The 6,216-nt window shown below is 40.4% G+C and overlaps 1 long non-coding RNA gene across 1 annotated transcript; it reads right to left on the bottom strand.

Moving 5' to 3' along the window:
• Positions 1 to 216: 216 nt before the first annotated feature.
• On the bottom strand, positions 217 to 5,704 carry LOC127477578 (uncharacterized). Its single transcript, XR_007906985.1, has 3 exons — positions 5,609 to 5,704; positions 2,649 to 2,853; positions 217 to 373 (listed from the first exon to the last, which is right to left on the bottom strand). It is a non-coding gene; the product is annotated as an uncharacterized LOC127477578 (long non-coding RNA).
• Between the last annotated feature and the right edge of the window lie 512 nt (positions 5,705 to 6,216).

Here is a 6,216-nt window from a genome sequence, read left to right as displayed (position 1 = left end):
CTTGAAATAACACTGACTTTATCCTGTCTTTTTCTATCAAAACATGGTTCTGGGCATGGATCCTACTCTTACACGAAGCTGATTAAGGGTTTGTATTTGTGGAGGTGAGGAAATTTTTGTCATAGTCACCATAGTGTCCGAATAGCATGGGGGGAATGGCTTTAAATTGAGAGCAGCTTTAGACTGAAAATTAGAAAGAAATTCTTTATTGTGAGAGATGTCCATGGGTTCATATACATTTCTGAAAATCTGAAATTATGAGAATTGTTGACAACAGTGTAAAGATGGGGAAAAGCTGCTTCTGTACATTAGATTCTCCATTATGTTGGAACTGAAGATGTTGAACACATGGTTCCTTGTTTCTTTCTTTCATCTACCAGAGATTTTAAAAGACAATAATAAAGCGAACATTAGTCATTAATAACTTTCATGGAGAAACTCAGATATCTCACACCAAAAAGAATTAAATCTCTCTGTTTTAGTCCTCCACATAAACTGTTGTGGAAATATCACTCAGCTCTACTGTTTAAGGATGGAAAATGGAATGGTTCCCTCTCTGTGCAATCTGCTCTCTTACTCACTGATCCAAAACCATCGTAGTCTGCCATACGCTGTGATGGAGGAACAGCCCACTTGCAGCACAGGTGAGCTGCACATGCACACAGTATCTTGAAGAGAAAATATCCCCACACCAGATGTGTCTCCTGGAGCAGATAAATGCTCCATGGCTCTTTGGCTGACCCCTCGAGCTTTGCATATTCTGTCCATTGCTTCCATTTTCACTCTATATTTTGTATATCATCCCATACTTTGCATTGGCTACAGAGTAGGAAACATTTTGCCTTGAACTCTGCTCTCAAGTTCTCTCTTTCTCTTTGAAAACATCATTTTAAGCCAAACTCTTCAAACCAACCTTCTGGTTTTTCTCAGAGCAGAAGTTCCAGCTATCTGTTTTCTGGTTAACTGTTCCACTATTACCCTCTTTTCCGATGAAAATGAAGCCCTCACATTGTGAGTGTCTCTATGTGCACCACCAATAATTTCTGACCTCATTAAACAAAATTATAGAAAAGCCTGAAGCCTCATAGATAATTACATTTCATGAAGGCAGAAGACAAATCTTACAGTCACTGTCACTGCAGGAAAATAAACAAGCATAAATCTTGGCATACACAGGAAAATCCACATGGGAGAGAGCCTTTTACAGGACCCCCAAGCACAAGAAAATATTCAGTCATAGTTTAAACCTTGCTTAAAGCCAAAGTCAATTTACCACAAGACACACATTCACAGGCAAAGCAATTTAATTTATTCCCAAAGTTCTGAAGTAAATGTTGGGTTCATTCTGTGTAATATCTTAATTAGGTTTGTATGTGAGCCGAAAGAGAGTAAAAAAGCTTGGGATAATAGATGCAGTACTAAGTTTTTATAGATGATTTAATTCTGAATCTAGAAGGTATTTATAATTTCTTGGTAGTTGTTTGCTTGTCTGTGTGAATCCGAATTCACACAGTGACTCTTTTTTTAAGTTTGTTCCAGATATCCATTTTTCTAAAAACATTGCTGTCCAGTTTGCAACCTCCTGTTGCATTCTGCTCCTTCACTGACAGTTTTCTTCCTACTCTTCCCATCTTCTGTAAGACTGTTATAGGACTGCAGGTTGCCCAGAGAAGCTGTGGATTCCCCATCCCTGGAAGTGTTCAAGGCCAGGTTAGATGGGGCTTGGAGCAACCTGGTCTAGTGGAAGGTGTCCCTGCCCATGGCAGCGAGGTTGGAACAAGATGATCTTGAAGATCCCTTCCAACTCAAACCTTTCTGTGATTCTGTGACTGTCAGTGCAAGCCAAGACTGGAGCCAGGTGTCTGAGAGGGCTGTGGAACCTCCACCATCAGAGATTTTAAAGAAAGTGTGAGATAATAGAGAAGGTGATATTCGTTTAATCATGTTTTGGGTCAGAGGATTAAGACAAATAAATTGCCAGCCTTATTTTCCACTATTCTGACATGATCTGACTCTGTTATTTGTCTCCACTGCCCTTTGTTCTGACAAACACTCAGTCCAGATCACTCTGCAAATTTCTTGCTCCAAGCATGCTCTTATTTTTATACTGTCCATAATAATATACAGAGCTGGTGACTTGGTGGGATGTCACGTGGTATCTCCTGTCTGCCTGGTTTCTCTTGTTACCATCTAAGATCAGTTGGCTTATTTTTAGTCAACATGAAGGAAACATCACAAAGCTTAATTTTGCTGGCTGAAACCCCATTCTTTAGAGAAAACAGGTCAAAAAAATGAAAGCAAGAAGAAGAAGGAGGTCCCAGCTATGTTTTATTATCAGCATATTGTACCATCCATTATACAAAGAGAATTTCATCCCACTGTTGAGTATTTCCAATGACTCCCAACAGCTCTGGTTATTCACTTACCTTTAAAACTAACAAGATTCATGTACTCAGGTCTTAGCCAGAGGTTTATAGATTTCTAACACTCACCCCTTACGGCCTCCATGAAGACATCTGTTAAATCTCTCCTTGATCATACTGTCCTTCTAACTCTATTTTTAGCCAGGACTCTCTTTCCATTTGGCAATAGTATGGGAGGAAAGAAAATTGCACTAAATTCTCATTGAAACCTCCATATGAGCTCACCTCTTGCTTAGGAAGTTGGAAATTCCTGGAAAGTGAGTTTTCTCAGGAAGTCTCACTGCACATTTTTCTGGTGGTTTAACTTTCCTGGTTCCTTGTCCCTGTGGTTTCAGAACAAGGGGCTGAACAGGCCCATGGTGTATTGATGATCATTGTGTTTAATTTCTGTGTCCTCTGAGGCTTTCTGAGGTGTGTTCTACCAGAGATCCTGGTGGAACAAACCTTGGTAAGTCCCAGACCTTCCCCAGTGGTTTTTCTCCCTGCTTGGTGCAGCAAGGCAGTCTCCAAGGTGAGTAATGAAAAAGCAAGGCTTGCTGTGCTATTGCCTGTGGCAAAGAGACAGGAATTGCTGAACGACCTTTTCTCCCACTTTCCTACCCATGCAATAGTTTCCATCACCAGTTTTTTTTTGGCTTGCACTGTTGTTACCTATAAATGATCAGCCAGTCTCTTCGACACGGTGCAAATCGCTGCATTTTTTTCCATTCATTTTCTTTGATTCATTTTGTCTTGCTCAGTTCAGGGATCAGCTATTCTTTCTCCTGTGAGGATTTACTTTTCTCATCTACAAACTACTGGCTTTATTTATGTGGTGATGTCAGAAGGTTCACAAACACAGTGCTTGTTAAGATTTGTGTGTGTTCCTTATTTTCTTTCGGTTTTGATGATAACTAAGATTATTAATGGTTCTCCCCTGGCTGAGGTCTCTAATCTGGTATGGACTAGTTCAAAGAGAACAACAAACTGCAGAGAACAAGATAAACTGTGCACACCCCAACTTACAGTGACCTTTCTTTCTTCTGCAAAAACTACTAGTTTAAGAAAAATCTCCACAGTCATAAATCACCATCAATCACCGCTGTTTGGAAAGAGCTGGATGAGTTTGGTACATTTATCATGGTTTAAGGAATTTTGACGTGTTGTCCTCCTCTGAATGTTAAAGTTCTTTTCTTTGTGGTTGTTTCCTTCCACCACACACACACATTACAGGAGGCTGCTCAGAAAAGTGACAGTATCAATTGTCTTTGCACATCCGGGGGGGAGAGGAGGCACATTGTCCATGCTCCCTGAAGATGAAAACATTGGAGGAATTTGACCTTGACTGAAGGAATTTCCGTGGAAAATTAGAAAAATAACAGTTCCCTAAAGAGATACCAGGTCATAATTATCATTGATGGCAACCAACCTCCTGCGTCATTTGAGGCACCTCACAACAAAAAATGTTATCTTTTGACAGAGCTGTTGGCAGCCGCACGTGGAAAAAAGTTAAGATTTTACCCACTATTTTCTAGATTTTTTTTTTTGCAGGCTGAGAGCTACTTCACTTGACTGAAAGTAAATAACCCACTGAAGACAGGCAGGTGATCCAAGGAAAATGTTCATATACCATGTAACTATATGTGGATAGTAGGATTATAGGTTGGACTCGATGATCATAGAGGTCTTTTCCAAACTAGTAGATTCTGTGATTTTGTGTTATTTACAACTTGAAGAGATTAAAAAGTAGGATTTCCATTGTACTGAACATTTCTTATGGCTTTTTTTTCTACCTCAGTGTGGGACTTGGAACACAAGCAATACTTGTTTAAAAATGGAAATTTTGAAAAGTGCAATTCATAACTGCTCATTTGAATTATTTCCTTTTATAAAACAAAAAATCCCCACTCTCAGTTATAAGCATTTTGCTTAGACTTTATTATTAAATTGAAACCAAACATTAATAACTTTTTTGATTTGACCTGAACCTATTTGCAACCTTCTTCTGTTAAACTGACTGGTAGATCATGATTTCCTGTCACTAAAAGTCTTTATGGAGTATTAAATTTCAGCTCTAGCAGCCATATAAAAATTTCTCTGGGAGCAGAGAGAAAAATATGTCTTTATTGTTCTCCAGAATCATCCTGCAGACCATGTTTTGAGCGTGGATCTCACAGCTCTGGCAGTCAGGCTGATTTTAAACTATTTCAGCTGGTGCAAGGAGAGCAGTAACATAGACTGGGATGTTGGGTGTTCTCCAATTCCAGGATTAGAATAAGGAATTAATGGATTTCCTCTTGCCTGCTCTGTGCTGTAAAACTGTAGACGTACACATTTAAACTGACAAATCTGAATTTATGCATCCAAATTTAGGTATCTATATGTATGCAAGATGCTTAGTTTAATAGCCTGCCTGCAGGTGTATGAAACATGGAATCCTAAAATGGTTTGGGTGGGAAGGAACCTTCAAGATCATCCAGTTCCAACACCCCACCATGGGCAGGGACATCTTCCACTAGACCAAGTTGCTCCAAGCCCCATCCAACCTGGCCTTGGACACTTCCAGGGATGGGGAATCCACAGCTTCTCTGGGCAAATGAAGACATTGAGCTGTTCTCAACAAGCCTTTCTGGGTTCCAGATGTTGTTGCAGAAGGACATGGTTATCTCTGCAGATCAGGCAGGACTATATGGATGCTTTTGCCACTCTGAAAACTCTTGTGATGCCTCTGTGTGTGCAACAGGGTTAAGTGTCTGAACTCCTCGTGTAGTCACCAAAGGTTTGACCAACAACAGAGGTTGGTTTCAGCAGCCTGAAAAATAGAGGGATGATCTCACAGCTCCTACATTCAAACAGAAAGAGGACAGTTCCAGTCCAGACCAGCAGCTGAGGTACAGGCAGGCTGTCCTACAGCATCTCACGTGCTGGATGCTTCTGTTCAGGCAGCTCAAGAAAACCTTATCTTCCCTGACTGCTGCGGGACCTTAGTGCACAGAGGCACTTAATTGTTTCAATTTCAAACTGAATCCCACATCAAGGCTGACTTCAATTGCTCCAGCAGAGCATCCGGTGCCATGACATAGACTGACCAAAGTGGGGAAATGGCAGGAGACCTCTGTGTGGAGCTTTTATAACTCAAGGTGGTCTACTCAGCACAGTCAAAAGTGTTTAAGGCAAGTCTACCTTTGGTCAGATGATATAAATACCTTTGACTCCAGTGGAAGGTGTCCTTGCCCATGGCGAGGGGCTAGAATTGGACAATCTTTAAGCCCCCTTTCAACACAAACCATTCTGTGATTCCATGATTCTATGACTCCACTGCCAAGAGTTCTGTTACCCACAGCATCAGCTCAAATACCTGAGTCCCATATAAAAGAACCCCACTCTGGACAGCTTGAGCTGGGGAAGTTCAGTCACATTTCCAGTACATACCTCAAGACATCAAAAATTAGTGAAGTGACCCCTGGTGCCTCCAGGAGAAATAGCTTCATTTGTTTCAAAAACATCTGGGAATTAAGAAAAATGTAAATTCCAGTAAGGTCTCTTGATATGGAGACAAGTGTTCAAAATGAAATTTGAACACCTTTTCTACTCTTGCTTGTTGTCCGCATTCTACTGTCACTATAGCACAGAAAAAGGCAAGGCAAATTCATTTAAATAGAAAAAAATCCTCTCTTTTAATAGGGAATATTTGTTTTCAAGGATTAGCTATATTTTATCCGTCCTCAGCATCCAATTAGTTATGTTCCTCTGTTGAAATAGCCTATTACATCCTCCTACACCTGTCCCCTTGGAAAAAACAAACTCATTTCTA

The sequence above is a fragment of the Manacus candei genome, unplaced genomic scaffold, assembly GCF_025592945.1.
Source record: "Manacus candei isolate 608988 ecotype Guabito, Panama unplaced genomic scaffold, ASM2559294v1 h1tg000054l, whole genome shotgun sequence".
NCBI classification, from domain to species: Eukaryota; Metazoa; Chordata; class Aves; order Passeriformes; family Pipridae; genus Manacus; species Manacus candei.
This window is presented reverse-complemented; position numbering and strand designations above follow the sequence as displayed.